Below are 17,777 nucleotides of genomic sequence, written 5' to 3'. Positions count from 1 at the left end.
ACTGCCTTAGAGGATCAATTACTGAGTCCAGACAGACCTGAAGTGAGGATCAGAGATCCCCTGTGCCAGGGGACAGTGCCAAAGCCTCAGCTGGGTGCCCCCAGGGCAGGTTCCTTGGGTGGCCAGAGAGAATAACCTGCTCCAGGCAGTCTGTCCTCAGCCAGCAGAGCAGTGCAGGGACACCAGGGACCCCAGCCAGAGCAGTGCTGGGACACCAGGGACACCAGGGACACCAGTGCCAGCCAGAGCAGTGCTGGGACACCAGGGACACCAGCCCCTGCCCAGCCAGAGCAGTGCTGGGACACCAGGGACACCAGGGACACCAGCCAGAGCAGTGCTGGGACACCAGGGACACCAGTGCCAGCCAGAGCAGTGCTGGGACACCAGGGACACCAGGGACACCAGCCAGAGCAGTGCTGGGACACCAGGGACACCAGTGCCAGCCAGAGCAGTGCTGGGACACCAGGGACACCAGCCCCTGCCCAGCCAGGCAGCCAGGGACAGGGAAGAGCCCTGAAAGCAGAGCTCAAGGAACAAGAACAGCTCGTTCCATCACCCCTAAAGGCAGAAGCCCCTGTGTAATCCTGGTGCCTTCCTGTTGACCGTGGTTTACTGAAAAAGCACAAGGATTTTGATCTCAGGCTACATCATTGTTAGAAAAAGTGAAGGGCTTTGGTTTAGTGTTGAAAAGCTTTTAGAGACTAAACATACATTTCATCTGAACAGTATCTGCTCCATCAGGCACAGTTCTGGACAGGTTAATGCCAGCCTGTCACACTTTTCAGTGAGCAGCATTCTTATCTTGCCCATATAATTCAGCTATTGTACATAAAAAGCAGTGAGGACAAACCCTGGAAGACAGAAAAATGTTAAAATAAAAGAATTAAAATGCATTTCAGTCAAGAATTCAAGTGCTCAAAAAATGGCACACTACTCCACAGCAAAGCTGTACAAGCAAATTGAGAATTTTGGTTCACTGACAGAACAAAAAAACCCAGCTTTTGCTAATAGCTGAGGGTCACTTTGCCCTTCTTTAAATAAAGGCAGACCCAAGCCCATGCCCATGTGACATTTTGGAAATTACTAACTTCAAACATATATTATTTAATTGCAGCATCAGTTTAGAGGTTTTCTCTTCCATAACTTTGGAATTGTATGGCAGAGCAGGTATTTCACATAGAACACACCCTGCATCTTTCCTAAGATACTATAAATAAAACACTCCAAAACATCTCTACTCCAGTGATTTTCTCTTTTCCATCACAAATTGCCTGCAATGTTATTAAAAAAAAAAAAAAAGTAATCTATCACACAACAAAACCTGAGTGGAGTTCATGTGTTCTATCAACACTCCCACCTCACAGGAACAAATTCTATTTTCAATAACATTAATTACTTTTCTTAACAGTCCTTCTCTTCTGAATTCACAGCTCCCATTTTAAGCCATTGTTTAAACTTCTGCCAGGGTAACCCCTGTTTGAAACAGATTAACAGAATAAAAGTATTTTAAATTGATTGGTTTATGATTTATGGAAGATCAGAGCATTGCTGGCAGTCAATAATTGGAAGAAATCTAATTATTTGGTATGCTTCCAGTTAAAACTGTGAATAGTCTGTGTTCATACAGTGGTTTGGGACTCTTCTTCCTCGGTAAAATGCTTAGATTTTTTTGATGGGGGAATTATTGCCCCGCATCTGACCCATCACAGCAGCAGCACCTCCCACCCTGGCACGGAGATGCCACCTGGCACCTGCCACCACCTCTGCTCAAAGCTCTGCTGCTGATTCCAAGGCAGCCTGGGCTTTGAGAGCCCTCTGGGATTAGGGGAAATTGCATGTGAATCTCTGGAATAAGCTGTATTCAGAGCTCCAGCCCTGCTCTTCAGCACAGAGGCTCAAAATTGAACGCCCCCTCCCAAAATGGGAGCGCTGAGGCTGCTGTGACAGGGACCAGAGTTTGGGGGAGCAGCCAGGTGTCAGCTCAGGCCCTGACTGTCACAGTGCTCTCTGCTGCCACACAGAGGAAAAACTACATGGGTAGATTAAAAAAAAAAAAAATGAAAAGCCATGATCTAAGAATCTTATCTAATTTTTCCCACTGAAATATCCAAATTGCTCTTTTCCTTCATTCCAGTTTCACACATATCCAGGAATTTCAGGATACAGAACAACTGAATCTTCCCCACAATGGTGAGTGGGTGGCCAGAATGGGGTAAGGTGACCCTGCCTGCACTGTCCAGTAAACACCAGGAGCCTTTGAGGAGCCAGGAGGGTTTTTTATTCTCAACTCTACCAATGAGTACCCTAAAAAGAAATCATGCCCCTTTTTTACTTGATAATCCCATGCATTGAGAGTGACACTACAACATTCAATTAATTAGGAAGGTCTTATCTCTCCCTGGCTTTACACACTGAATAGTTACTAATGACTTCTTTTAAATCTCATAAGAGATTTAACTGGGAACAGTGAATAGTTAATCCATACCTTTTAAAGTCCCCCATAAAAACTACAATGCAATCCATAGGGACTATTTGTATGCTAAGAGAGGAGTTTGACATCTAAATGCACTAAAGATGAGAAAAGAGAATATTAATGCTTATTTTACAAGTGTCAAGCTATTTTTCTAGATTTTTGAAAAAAAAAAATTGGTAGATCTGAGGACTGAACCAACCTGGTCTATTTACTTAATAGAAGAATATCCATTCTTTATCAAACTTCTGCACAGAAACAACTTTGTCATCACCACATAATTACCAATGAGGTTTTTTTTGCAAAATTAGCCTACTAGCTCCAGGTGAAACACCCTCCCCATAACGGCAAGCAGCTCAAGGGGTAACTAAGCAGAATTACAAGCCATCAGCAAAGCTCTCCTTTCACACAATCCCATGTCCAGAGACACTGAACACATTTTGTTGAGTCCCCTTTTACACCACCCCATGGGCAGCAGCAGGCAATGGATTTAAGGCTGCACAGCAAGGAAAGGCTATGTTACACTCCTCATCATTATATCTCATTTTATCATGTACTTTGCTTTTATTGACAGATTTGGGTGCCTTACTCCATTTTGTGGTCAATATAATTTCCAACTGAAGACAGCAAAAGGCTGCAGTTTTAATAAAAAACCTCCAGATATGAGGTACTGATGCACACTTCTAGCTCTAATTCAGTAGATTAGCAAGGGTGTTTCTCATTTCCATATGCATTCTTTGTAATGTGCTCCAAGTACAGTTATACAAACTGCTTAATATTTCTGAATTAAGTACAACGAGCCTCTTGTGGCTAGAGATATTTGTTTTTCTAAGTATTTCAGGTTGTTAGCTAATTTCATTTAGATTACCATGCACTGCTTTACACCCTTAATATTCTTCATTGGGAAGCCAGCACTTGGGGTATCAGCCAAGGAGCTCCTCCCATCAGGGTTTTGCCAGGAGCCCCCTGCTACAGAAATCAAGTCCTTCAACTCTTCTGCTGCATGCTCTACAGAACTTGTGGCAATAAACATTTGTCACTAAAAAGGTGACTGGGGAAATCACACCTTATTAGCAAAGCAAGCTTCTTGCTCTGCACTCAAAAAAGCATCATGTCTAATTATGAATTTTACAGGAACTGTGTGATACAGTAATTGGGATGAATTAAAAGTGCCTTCAGCAAGCTCCATTTAAAGAAAATTAAGACAGTCAAAAGTAATATTCATTATATTTAGCCATTAGTAAATATTTTCAACGAATACAGCAATGGGAAAAAAACCAATTCCTAGAAGAAACATTTCTGTGTTTTCTGTAATTATTGAAAATCAAAATATATTTGGTAGAAAGCAAAGTAATTATTTGCTTGCACTGGCAAACTTTGCAGCTATGCAGGGTTAGGATTTCCCCCAGTTAATGAAATATTGCTTCAGGAACCAAACTCATTGCTCATTTCTTTTCTCCACTCCTATTCACTCCACAGATTAACAAGCCATTATTCTAGAACCAAAACATTATTCTATCAGTGTGCAGCTCTTACACTTACTGAAATTATAAACAGGCATTTGTAGAGCTGCACACTTGCAAAGCATTTATTGCTAATAGCTGCTTGAAATTCACTGCTCCTGCATCAACAACCAAGAAGGAAAAAACCACCACCAGGAAGGCACCAGCTGCCAACAGGATACAGAGGGTTCAGTACTCTGATTTAGCCCTTACTGTTTTCATTCAAGAGAACCCACAGCAAAATTAATTCCCACAAGCTCTCTTGATTTGGATTTTTTTTAAATTGTCCCACCTAGTCTGTATATTAGATACAAGATAAAGTAGCTACAGTATCTTGTGATAACATCACATACAACAGCATCATCATAAACCTGAGCATTTCTTTATCTCTGATGTGATTTGTACATTTTGTCCTTGCAAGTGTAAATTACCTTCTTTGCCCCTTGGTTTTTTTCTTTGCAACTCTTATCACTGGAAGGTCATCACCTTGTTATCATCCACCACTCAGAGCATGCCAGGTTGCTGATAACACCCCCAGTGAAGCTTCCATCTCTCCATCTCAGGACTGGGGGGCAGAGCGGGGCTAGAAAAGGAATTGTGCCTTTCATATAATTTCACATAATTCAGTGGCAGCCTGGCCTGTATGCCACAGCATCTCAGCCTTGTAGCTCAGGTGTTTGCTGTACCAGGACTGCAGCCCCAGAGACAATCACAGCCTTCATCAGGTGCTGAGAATCCTTTCTTTCCATCACACAAATTTTAATCAAGCATGTTGCTGGAACACCAAATCTGGCTAAAAACAATATGAGGCAAATTTCCCAGATGGGATTTTCAAGAGCTCCATAGAGTCAGGAACACACCTTCACTCAGGATTTGGTTTATTAGAAAACACTGGCCTCCCTCCCCAGCTCCAGACCCATACCTGCACCCAAAAGCTCCCCAGGGATGGTTTCTGTGCTGCCATCCCTTCACAGCAGCTCCTTCTGAGAGGAGTGCTTGCAGGCTGAGCTGCAGGCTGGAAAACTGGAGCTCAGCTTTATTCCTGAGGCTTAGCTTATCTCTGTTGTGAAGGAAATGATGGAGCCTGAGAGTGCTAAATATGCTAGGAAAACATGTACCCAAATAATTATAATAAGTCATTAATAAGGATTAAACATTAATAAAATTACTTGCAGAGGGTTCAGTCAATTGCTGGTATCTTTCATGTTAATTAATACTTGGCACTGTATAAATACTCAGAACATGCTTTATTACATTTGCACAAGACAGCTTCCAGAGCAATTTTAGCTACCTGCTAATGAGAAATAATTGTTGTCTGAGCAAAGCATTGGACTGAGCTGAAATCCAAAGCTTTGTTCCAGAATTCAAGGGCTGCCTATGATTCCCAAAAGGGTCTTTCACTCTAACCCATACCTGGTGCAGATTGTCAGCGTTCTCGAGATACAAGAGTTCTGCCATACACATTCTTTTTTTTTTTTTTTTTTTTTAGGCTTGTTGTTGTTGTGTTTTGGGGTTTTTTTTAAGACAATATCCTGTTTTTGGGATTAGCCCCAGAAACACATCAGTGCTCTGTGTATGGATATATCAACCTCTCTGGTCCACCTTTTCCACTCACCAGAAAGAGACAGGCTCCATTCATTTTTCAAGACCTAAATACAAATTTGTGCCTTCTCTCCAGACTAAATGCTGAAATGAGTTTTTCTGGCATTCTCATCTCTCCATGACCACCACAGCAGTCCCCATTTCAGCACAAATCCTTTCCAGAAGGGACAACTGGGGCCTATTTAGTTTTAGCCTGGCTGTGTGGAATAATTCATTTGGACAGTTGGTAATGCTGCTCTCTAGAATGCCAGCCAAACACTCTCAGAGACAGGAGGAAAGGCCTCCAGCCCAGACTAAAACACTGATTTCTTCCCTGCTGTGCACTTCAGGTGCTCCTTTAAACATCAATTGGGCACCTGCAGTGGGCTCATGGGGAAATGTTGTCCCTGCTGTGTCTCCAGATCTCCCTATCACTGGGGAACACTGCCTGCTTCTGTACGTAAAAATCATCCACTGACATTTAGTATTTTACCTGTTCTTCTCCCAGTTACACTGCAGATCACCTACCCACTTTACCAAGCTGAAACAAACTGCTGAAGTCACTCAATAAATGGGAGAGGGGCAACACCCACTCCATCCCCTCAGAGGGAAAAGGTGTTGGCTGCAGCAATAAGATTTCTGAAAGAAACTTGATGTTCAAACTCATTTTTCTTTTCCCACTACAAATGTAATGTAAAACTTAGGCCAGGTGGGCCTTAGAGGCCAGTCAGGATGCTCCAGCTTTATTCCTGCAAACACTAAAACAATCCTTCATGCTGTAAGAAAACAACCATTCCTTGATAAAGCAGAAAAAACCTCACAGCTTTTCCATATCCCCCCTAGATCATCAGCATTTTTTCTGGTCCTGCTGAGCTCAAATGATGACAGCACTAGACAGGTTATCATCACACTATCAGAGATTCTTCAAGCTGCCAGCTGCTGCCACTTCAGCCTGTTTTTCAATAACCACAGCTCACCCTGCTGCCTGCCAAAGCCTCCCCTTGCTGGAGCAGCCACTGCCAGCTGGCAGGATTCCTTCAGGGAGGAGAAAGGCTTTGCCAATGTCTGCTTCTCCCCTCCCCAAGAGGAAGTGTCACCCAGTGACAGGTCCCTGTCAGCCTGCAGTGACTGGCAGGTTACTTGCATTCCTCTTGAGAGCGCATTTTGTTAATATGTGCTTCTAACTTCTAAAAGCCCACGGGTCAAAAAAGCTCAACAGCAGCTCTCTCCAAGTAGAAGGACAACTTAAGGTTAACTGCTTCCTTAATGTGCAATAGTAAAATAGATTTACATAGATGGAGTCCTTGGATTTTAAGCAGCATTTCCTTCTAGGAGAGCTCCACCACGAAGGAGACATGACCTTGTTCAAGCACCCTGTGAACTGACAGCACTGGAAACCTTTCAGGGACAAAGTTCCCCACATCCGGCTCCCTGCAGGAGCTTTCTCCCTGCAGCAGGGAGGAAGAGCAAACACTTTGTTCCAGGGTTTTGCTCAATAATGAATAGGTTTGGTGGACAAGCACAGAAAACCTGGATGGGACCATATTGCACTGGTACAGCCCACAAGGGAAGGAATGGAAGGAAAAGCAGCACAAACTTGCAGCAAGCAGGACAGCCCAGCTCCAGCAAAAATCCATGTGATAGAAACATGCAAGGATGTGAGTTACCCAGGATCACAAACACTCACCAGGCAAAGCAATACCTGAGGTAAATGTTGGCAGGTTGGAAGGATGCACTGGATGCTGCAGAACAAATGTCAGGATAAAACAGGAATTCCCCAATCAATTTAAATATTCTTAGCAATAAAAGCATAGTGTTAAGAATAGGTTAAGGAAAATATCACACAAATATATAAATAGCTCTATTTGCCAAGCCTGAAGGGTCACCAAATGCCTTAACAGGTATGTACAATGTACAGAGGATTGGCAGCCACTTCTCCCCAAGGACGACAGGAGGCACATCCCAGGCATCTCATGGGAGGCAGCAGCCCCCACACCAGGGGAAGGTGTAAACCTGAGGAAAACATGCTTGGGGATGTCCTGTGGATGGCTAAGAGCTGGACCTTGTGGGTCCCCTCCAGCTCAGAATATTCTGTGTTTTCATGAGGGAAAAGCTCACCCTGGAGCTTGCTGCCTCTCCCAGCTTCACCTGTTGGTCCAGTGAGAGCTGTCCCCTTTCCCTCCAAAGCTCACATGAAGCCAGACCAGGCTGTCATTCTGCTCTGTGGGTCCCACTCAGACCCCATCCTGCTTCCACCCTTCAGCACCCTCTGAGCTGGTGCCCACACCCAGTGTGTGACACTGGGACAGCCACAAAGCACCCTCCAAGGGCTTTAGATTAAACCATTAATTATTACAGTCATTAAGATCCCACTTCAAGATTTATCTTCTTCCCGTGTCCCCATTAAACAAATTGGATGTTAGTTTCCAGTTATTCATTCTGCAGAGGCAAATCCATCAGTGAACTAATACAGTAATTTTGCACATTAGCTCCACTCCTGCAAGACAGATTTATATTTTTTTTCCCAGTTTTCAAAGAGGGGCTGCTCAGCCATGCAGAGGCACTGCTGCTAGGGAAAGCAGACCCACACCAGCAGCAGAGTGGTTGGTGAGAGCAGAACCTCACCACCTGAAAATAAAAGTGACCTAGAGCCAAAAGGCCAAAAGCAGGGACCTCTGAAGGAGTTCTCACACTCTGAGCCAGAGAATATGTCCTAATAAAACCTGATCTGCACAGCAGGTGGAAGTTTCACCCCATCCTCAAAATGGTTCAAACATTATTTGACTGGAAGGGAAAACAGCACAGGAAGGGAAAACAGCAGACAGAAGTGAAAGTGCCAATTCAGGTTATATGGGAGAGCAGAAATATAAGCAAAGATCTTTTATAAAACCCGTGTCCCTGCTCTAAACTCTTGATGAACCTGCCTCCCTGTTTTCAAGCCAAGTCTTTACTTCCAGAAGAGGAGGAAAACACCACCAGCTGGCAGTTCTGAACTATTTTCCTGTTTGTTTCCATTATTTAAAAGGATGCATTCCAGTAATTCTGCTTTATTCCTGGTTGTGCTATTTGCCTCTGTTAAAAAGTGCATGAGTAAGAGAAATTCTAACAGCTCTGAAAAAAAAAATTAAAAGCCACATTTATCATCCTGTAAGGGTTCAGAGCTTCCAGTCAACATCCAGAGTAATGAGGTCTTGGTATCTCACTCCTTTAAAAGTTCTCCAGCAGAATCAGGGAGGGGAGAGCCAGGGGCTTCCCATGTCAAGGCTCCCCCTGAGCTGATGTTGTACCCAAGGGACTCCACTCTTCAACAGAAAGAGAATTGTATCTCCATGAGGATGAATTTCCAGACTAAAGGATGTGTCTAATTTTAATTTTCTATGCATAGATAATTAGTTTATACTGAAATTGCTGTCATTTTATGTTTATCATATTCAGATCTGATGAGCCACTTGAGGAGTAGGAATTACTCCTCTCAGGTTTGATTTATTTATGACATCTTTTCTCCTTACTACAAAGAAAAGTGAAAAATCTTTGGCCCATGCCCAGGACACACACTGAGTCTGTTTTATGTGTGACATACCAGGAAATCACATTTGTACATCTCACTTCCAGTGCTGTCTGCAGAGATGTTACACTACTGCTGCCATGGATGCTTTAAACAGGAATTCAGTGATGCACCTTTGGTTTTGCCTCCAAATTAATCCATTCTCTGGCTCTCCACTGTAGCTCTTTACATGATCTACTGCTCTTCATCCTTCTGCTCTGCACACAAAACACCCTCAGAAGTCTGCACAGCAGCAATGTGTGCCCCAGCACAGTCACACTCCAACATCCCACAGATTTCCTCCTGCTTCAGGAAGGATCAGATGTGTTTTAATACTTCAGTTCCCATTGTATCAGCAAGGCTTTACTCTCCTTCCTTGCAAGCATCCAACCCCAAACATCCTGCTTGGCTCACACCTTCTCAGTCTGCAGTCCTGAGAGGGAACATGGGCACACTAAGGATTATCCAAAGCAACAGCAGGGACAAAAGTTGCTCTGGATCACACAGGAGATAATCTTCCTTTTAGATCACAGCAGGTCAAGATGAAATATTAACTTTGAAATGAAAGTTACATTTTAATTCTTGTGTGCTGCCTGAAATCCATCTATAATCATATCCCACTAAGAGTCCTCTAAACTACCAAGTAGACCTAGTTTTGTTTTCTGCTTTGGGGCATGTATTTTTGGGGTGCCTCTTAAAACACCTCTTCTGCTTTGAGACCAAAAGAGGGAGGAGGTGGAAGGCAGAACACCTGAGAGGTGTCACTAAAAATCCTGAAGTTATTGCATATCAATTTTGAATAGCAATATGTACAAAGGTCTAGGGAGTACCAGGTTATACATACTGCAGAAAACATACTGAGTTTTGGGAATGGCAGTATGGCTCAATGCAAATTAAGAGCCACTTGTTAGTACTTCCTGCTGGAGGGCATATGTCATCACCACATGGCAACTCATGGAAGTGTGAAATAGGATCATTATCCACTCCTGCCCCCCATTCTGAAATAATGATAATGAAAACAATTTATTCCTCAGTCCTCCCAGGAGCAGAAAGACTTGGAGAGGAACAAGAATATTAAAATAAAAAAATATCAGGGGAGAAAAGTGATTTTTCAAACTCCAAAGCAGTCTAGAAACTCAAACACCTCCCTTGCAAGTGCACTTTCAGTTTGGCAATAATTAGATCCCCAGCCAGAAGCAGCAGTGGTCAGAGCAGCATTTACATTTACAGCACCTGAAGAGCCCAGGCTGAGCAGAGGAGCCCTCAGAACACATTTGCACTGGGCAAGCTGTCCCAGGCTCACAAAGCCAGGGGTTTGCTGCAGGCTCTTCCTTGCTTTCCAGCAAACCTCCAGGCAGACACAGCAGGCTCCTGGAACAGGACCTGCAAGGCTGTAACTCACTGTCCACAGCAGGCAGAACCAACACCAGTGAACACCATCCCAGCACCTGCAGCAGCTGGAAGTCACACAGGAGCACTGAGGCTCAGGGCTATCCCAAAAATGAGCAAGATCCTCATGGGAGAATTTACCTGGTTGTGCAGGAGAAAGGTTTGTGGGTTGTCTCCTCACTGCAAACTCGGTTTGCACTGCAGCCTTCCAGGGTGAAGCCTTCCTTCAGGAGACATGAGTAGAAAACATCTCATATTTCTAGATTTAGCAGCTTGTCTGCAAGGGGGTTTTTTGTTCACAGCTTTATGTTCCTGGGGGTTTAAGCACAGTCTCCTGCCATAACAGGGGAACTTCTCAGCACCTCTTTCTGCAGGGATTTTGGTCATAGCTGGGTCCCTCCACTGCTGTAAACCTCACACACTTCTCATCAGCCCTTCTCCTGCAGGCTCCTCTCACCTGCTGACCCTTTTATCCCAGCACTTCATCCCACTAACCAGCCAGGCTGGGACCCTCCTGCTCAAAGCTCAACAGCCCAGCAAAGCTGCTGCTACCAGCATCAGTTCAAGCTGTAAAGCCATGAAAACCAGGTTATTTTAAGAGTGAGGGAGAGGAGGGTACAGGTCATGGCTCTCTGGGGTATTAATCAATAATCAAGGAAACTTTTCTGCAGCAGGGAAGGTGTGCTGTCCTTGCAATGCCTTCTCAGGAGCCACGAGCACCCACACACTCAGGAACAGCCTGGCAGGTGCTTACAACTTCTGAGCTGCAATAAACCTGTCTGGCCACTGATTTCTTTCCCTGGTTAAGATATCCTTGTGGCCCCAGCTAGTCAGACTATTCAGAGATTTGGGCTTTGCTGGCCCCACCCACACGTGCAAACAGTGCTTGGGATTATTGTTACCTGCAGAAGGTGTTATTGCTGTCAGCTGAGCTCCCCAAAACTGCTCCCTTCAGGGCTGGCAGCTTTTAGCAGGGTGTTTTGAAGTTGCCATCCTCAGTTTATTTATTTAGGTTTTTCTGTGCTGAGTTAAAAGCTGCAGCAGCTGATTCACAGCCCAGATCTCCTATCTCTATGTTTAAAACACCTTCTTGAGATGCTGAGATCCCTTCACCCAGTCTAGCAGGGAGGAGTGACTGGAATCTGAATGATGTCCTGCTCTCCAAATGAGGGCTTCAAGTGACAAAGGTGACACTGAATATAAAGGAGTGGAAAAGATTTCAGGGAAAAACTGAGAAAGGTCTCATTTATGTCCTAAGCTAAAAAAAGGGAGGAAAAAAAGTGCTAAGCTTCAAACCACTATAGAGATGTGGAAAATTCCAGGGGTGGGGCAGCCACAGCTTCTCTGAGCAGCCTGTGCCAGAGCCTCACCAAGGTCACAGGGAAGAGGTTTTCTTCCTAATATTCCATCTAAACCTCCCCTTTCTCTGTTTAAATTCATTCCTTGGCCTATCGCTACATGCCCCTGCCAAAAGTCTCTCTCCAGGATCCTTGTAGCCCCCTTAGGCACTGGAAGATGCTACAAGGTCAGTCCAGAGGCTTCTCTTCTCCAGGCTGAGCCCCTCCAGCTCTCTCAGCCTGTCCTAAAAAACGAGGTGCTCCTGCCCTGGCATCAGCCCAGTGGCTTCCTCTGATTCATTTCAACAGATCCCTTTCTTGTTTATTTTAGGTTTTTTAAATGTTAACAAAGGAAATTAAATAACCATAAAAATCAATTTAAATCATTTAGATCAGCAATTTACAGATTTTTTTATTAAATTGAAACTTCTTTTTCCTTTTTTAACATTGTAGTATTAAATTTACTATAGAAGATATAATCAAAATAAAAATTATATATAAGAAAAATAACTCAGTATGTCTATTTCTAATCTTTTAAAATGTGTTCTGATTGAAATCAACACTTCTTTATTAATTTAATTCATCACCATTTTTTGGGTTATTATTCCCAGTGCTAACCAGAGCACTCAGCTTCTGTAGGAAAAAATGTGATTACATGCAATAAAGTCACCAAGTATTTTCATCTGGAATATAAATGGAAGTAACCTTTCCAAACAGAATATATTAACATATGTCAGAGAATCCATTGGTTATTCTGAGACTTCTTTCTCTCAGTCTTTAATCACTAATGCTATCATTTTAAAGTCAGTTTTACAAATGACAAAAGGGCCGATAGCTCTCCTGAGAATGGGGGATTTTTCTCAATCTCGACAAGGTCTCACAACTGAGTTATGTCCTTGTAATTAATTTTTAAGTAGAAATGTTGTCCCATTCCCTAAAATGATAAACAAAGCCAATTCTTCAGAATTCTGTTAAGCTCCTTGCAAATGAAATAATCCTCATCTGAGAAGTACAAATATGCAGATGGCCCATTATGTCTTGTTCTTTCAAGCAGAAGGAACCAGAAACTAACAAATATCCCCAGGCAAGGTTTGCAAGACCCTGAAGGAAATGGAGGAGCACATCTGTTGCTCTTGTGGTGTGAACAAAACTGATCCAACACACCTAAAATGGGGTAATGAGAGGGGAAAGGAAACTGAGAAATTGTCAGGTGCTCAGGAGCTGTATTGCCACAGTGTCTGAAAGACCAAATCTCTCTGATCTACCTTCAGCCAATAAAGCTTGTGCTCCTGGCTTTAGGAGAAGATCCAAAACTGGGATTTCAGTGCTAGGAATGCTTTCTGTCAGTCCCTTTTTCCAAGGAGCACCACGCTGTCTCCCTGAAGGCACCTGCAGAGCCTTGGTCCAGCAGGAGCCTGGAGCTGGGGGGAGAGGATCCTCTGGCAGGGCTGGGACTGCAGCACCCAGGGAGCTGCTGTGGGCTGAGACCTCTCTGCCTCTTGGTCACCACCACACACATGGGCACACACAATTCTCCATCACCTTCCTGAGTCTGATCCATTTAGAAAGTGAGGCCTTTGGACTTTAAGCAGGGATATTTCATTACAGAAACAAACCAGGCATCTAGAGGGGGCATTTGATCCTCAGCTTGGCTTTCAGAAAGCCTCCACATTCAGCTGGTAAATAAAAATCACAGTTTGGAATGATGTCCATGCCATTAGCACTTTAAAAAATCACAAATTTCTAGTATGCCTTTGAAAAGCAGATTAAAATTTTCCTTGCTCTTTTCAACACTTTTCCTGAAAACTGGTGATGCAAGTTTGGAAGCTGAGATTGTGTCATATCTTAAAGCTGTGGAATAACTGGATGTGGGGGATTTTTGAGGCCAGGAGTGTGTGTGAAACCACATTCTGGATGTCAGCTATGCACTGACATTTATTCTAATGACTGGAAAAAATATTACAGCAAATAAGATCAATAAGACACAAGGAATTAGATTTTACTTGGTTTTGTTAGGTAAAGAATTACTCTAAAAGCAGGTCTGGGTTATAACCACCAGAACTAGAACCAGAGTTTGGATATCTAAGACACAGCAACTTAAACTATTTTTTAAAAAAGTACATGAACCAAGGGAGATCAGAAAGGTTCTGCAGGATTGTAATATTTAATTGCATAATATAATAAGCACTGCTGTTGGTTATTTCTATGGAATTGAATTCTTTGATTTGACACTGTACCAGCTCTGTGCTTCCCTCCCATCCACGGTACAGATGAAGTTTGATTTGGAAACAGAAATCTGTATGTTGCTATAGGCAACATATATAGGCAGAGGTATTATTTCCTATATAAAAATTAATGAATGCAATAATCACAGACAGCATTCAGTACCAGAAAGAACACAGGCTCATTGACCTAGCATTAAGCTCAAGGCAGGGCTTTATGGATGGAGTTTTTTGCTAATTATTTTGATGGAGAAAGGAAACCTTGCACAGCAAAATGAGGAATAAAACCAAAATAGCCAAATATGGCTGTGTCCCACGTTTTATCCTATTTATACAGCTTCCTTTCAGCCTTTATTTAAATGACTGAAAACTGTAACAAAGAAGCCTTGTAACTGTGTAGGCCATCTTTTCTTTATTGAAAAGCTGAGCTTTTTCGGTATTTTGCACTTTTTGCAGTAAAGGATCAGTCTGCATCTCTAAAGTGTGACAGACACATACCTAAAGACTGAAAATAGATTTGTACATAAAGTCCAAATCTGATCCTGGATCTACACAACAAACATTGTGTGAAGCATAGTTTGTCTTCAGGGAGATGCTGCTTTGCAAGCTGGTAATGGGTATTGGAGTACCCAGTGCCCCAGTGGTGATGGAGGCAGAAAAAGCAACAGCTCCTCTGTGAAATAATCATTTATTCCATATATTTAAGACACAGCAAGGAGAGCTGGTGCCAGGTTACAAGGAACAGAAGCAACAGAGCAATCCCCCTGAGCCTTCCCAAGGATAACAGCACATAGAGCTGGAGTGTGGAACAGAAGGGAAACTCCATTTCTGACTTTAAATGCTTAAGAAAATTTGCATCCACTTTCCATGTTTATTATAACACAGTAATTTTTTCTCTCTGCAAATAAGGGGCTTCACTCCTGCAGTGACAGAGGGCTGGTTTGGATGGGCTGGGCATGGCAGGTGCTGGTTAAACGTTGTCAGGACTGTGTGGAGCAGGAGCCAACACACCCAGGCCCCTTTTAGATTTAATGAACTCTGGAGTTTGTCTGCACAGAGGAATTGTCCATGTCTGTCACACATCACACTGAGAAATGGGGAGAGGAGGGACTGGGAGCAGAGCCTCTGGTAGGCAGTGGAGCACATGAACAAGCAGGAAGGCTTGGAGTGGGAATTTGTTGTTTTAACACAACCCTACGCTCAAAAATAGTTGGGACTCATTGTGGTGAGAGCTATGAATAAACTGGTCTTACTCATGGGGATTTAATTATTCTGGTATTGACAAAAATGAGAATTAAAGGAGGAATCAACCTGCCGACTTCCACAGGCAGTAAAAAACAAGTTTATCTTTCACTGTGTATTGAGCTGGTAGCTATGATAAATTCAATAATGGTCTGTGGGTGTTTAGTGCTTTATGATAACACATCATTTGCCTTCAAGCAAGCACAGTCTCAGGCTATGAAGCTAACAAATAAGACTTCAGACAGCATTATGTTGCTAAGCTCAAATATTCCCAGAAAGATGGTGGGAGAGGAGGGGGGAGAACAAGGAAGAAGTGATATTTAAAGCAAACAGAGTAAATAATGCAATCAGGTTGATCCCAGCAACAGCAAAGCTGAAAGTGATAATGGAAGTTACTGGAGTAAAGCAACAACATATCAAATATAGACAGAAAGCAATTACAAAAGGTATAATAGAAAATTGAAAGGACAAGCTAACTGATGTAAAAAGCTCACAAAAGCTCTGTAAACATTCAAGGGGGAAAAGTTGCTAATAATAATCCATGAAGGCTCAGGGAATACTAATCAGCCTTGAGCTGTTCTTCATTTGTACAAGGACATATGGGCCCATTCCAGGTTTAAATAAATGACTGAATGACAGAGATTAAACTCATTGAGGTTCTTTTCAAAATAAAAAAAAAAAAAAAAAAGAAAAAAGATAAAAGATAAAAAGAGTGAGAATTCTGGCATCAGTCAATAATGTACCAGAAATAGATTTACTGGAGTTTTAGAGATTTTTCTAAAGCCACTAATCTATCTGCAAGGAAAACCTGACTTACCACACATAAAGTGAACCCACCACTGGGTGTGATGTGGGCCAGTGCGGTTGTGCTCAGCTCAGGAAATTTGCTGCCTTTCAGGCCTTTTCTATATCACTCATTGTACTGCATTTATCTTTGCAAGAAGCCCAATTTAAATTATTTTCAAGTGGACAAAAACAGAACTACAGATGCTGTACAAAGCAAGGAATACTGAATAGCAGGAAAATTAGACACCAGTCATCTCAAGGTTCAATTCCACACTCAGCCTCAGCTTTCCTGGAGCAGTCAGTTACTCAGGTTTCTGGCAGGATTTCTAAAACCATCTCACCTTCAAAGCTTCACTGCTTAGTCCACGTTTCCTCAGCACAGGGCTACTCATTATTTAATAGAATTGCCAATTCTACAATTGCACTTCCAGTGTCTGAGGAACAAAATTCACATGAAGATGAACAGCAGCAGGAACCAAATTGCTGTCTCAGATGGGCCATGCTGAAGGCCCACTGATTTCCCTATTTATTTTCCCACTATGGACATTTCTGACACAAAGGAAAATACAAAAGGGAAAAACCACAGCACTGAAGTGCCATGTCTGAGAATGGCCTGTTTGCTGAAATTCCATCTCTTTCTCTTCTTGGTGGGTTAGAGAAGCTGGCAATGTTCATATTCTGCTGAGTAAAAAGTAACCTGGTAGGAGGTGGGAATCTCAGTCACTTTATCAGCACATAAAGAAGCAACAGATTTGATAGATTTCCTCCTGAAATTCTGCCCTCAGTGGGAAGGGAAGCACTGAGCTCTCTACCATAAGTATTTGTTTTCTTGCTTTTAAAGCACATTTGGTTTTTTTTTAATTGCTGTATCTTTAACACTGGTGGTGCTCATGCTAATCAAAAGCACTTGTTCTTGGAGTGTGACAGACATCTAATAAAGAAATACAGAAATTAAGCTGAACCATCTATAAAGAAATTGTAAAACTCAATATTAATGATCCATTTCAATCTTAAACAATAGAGTTTTGTGCATCACTGATGAATCAGCCAAATATATATAATATTCATTGTTACTTTTGACAGAAAAAATAAGCAACATGCAATCTCTATCCAGAGGGCCTTTCTCTCATTTCCCACAGAATTCAGCCATTTGCCCATATTTACCTCACCAAGCAAATGAATTAATCTTTTTTTTCACTACTGTGCCTGCAAAAAAATAATAATAAACACTCTTGAAAGATTTCCAGTAAGTCAACATACTGTGTTAGTCCCAGCCTGCATTTATTCTTTGCATTCACATAAATTAATGAAAGATGCAACAAGCAGCTTTAATGACATTTTCTATAATCTGGACAGGGCCAGTCCTGAAGTCTTAAGAGCACAAACTGGAACCTTGATGTGCAGAGTGAGTGAAGGCTGGGCACTGCAGCTAGCAGAGAACAGAGGCAGTGCTGACCCCAATCCCCATTCCTGCACTGAGTGCTGCTGCGCAAAGCAGACCCTGTGTGTGCTGCAGAGCTCTGCTCAGCCGTGCAGGGGCTGTGCAAACCCTCTGGCACAGACCTGTCTGTCTGTCCTGCTTCATGCTCCTGGCTCTGGGCATTGCAGAGACCACACTCATTTTCTGCTTGGGCCTCTGTATCCGATTATTGGTTTCTATAAAGAACTGAAGATACTGATTCCTTGGCATTTAGTTCTGCTTTA

At 42.7% G+C, this 17,777-nt stretch overlaps 1 long non-coding RNA gene across 4 annotated transcripts; it reads right to left on the bottom strand.

The window, feature by feature from the left end:
* Nucleotides 1-585: 585 nt before the first annotated feature.
* On the bottom strand, nucleotides 586-11,343 carry LOC135281587 (uncharacterized). 4 transcript variants are annotated; one of them, XR_010348189.1, is made up of 5 exons: nucleotides 10,849-11,234; nucleotides 10,628-10,710; nucleotides 7,241-7,295; nucleotides 4,404-4,555; nucleotides 586-851 (listed from the first exon to the last, which is right to left on the bottom strand). It is a non-coding gene; the product is annotated as an uncharacterized LOC135281587 (long non-coding RNA). The 4 variants fall into 4 exon arrangements; XR_010348188.1 differs by lacking the exon at nucleotides 586-851 and adding an exon at nucleotides 11,241-11,343 and having other exon boundaries at nucleotides 3,681-4,555; nucleotides 10,849-11,053; XR_010348187.1 differs by lacking the exon at nucleotides 586-851 and having other exon boundaries at nucleotides 4,333-4,555.
* Nucleotides 11,344-17,777: the final 6,434 nt, after the last annotated feature.

This window comes from Passer domesticus, chromosome 15, assembly GCF_036417665.1.
Source record: "Passer domesticus isolate bPasDom1 chromosome 15, bPasDom1.hap1, whole genome shotgun sequence".
NCBI lineage: Eukaryota > Metazoa > Chordata > Aves > Passeriformes > Passeridae > Passer > Passer domesticus.
The sequence above is the reverse complement of the archived record's forward strand: the minus strand, read 5'-3'. Positions and strand labels throughout refer to the sequence as shown.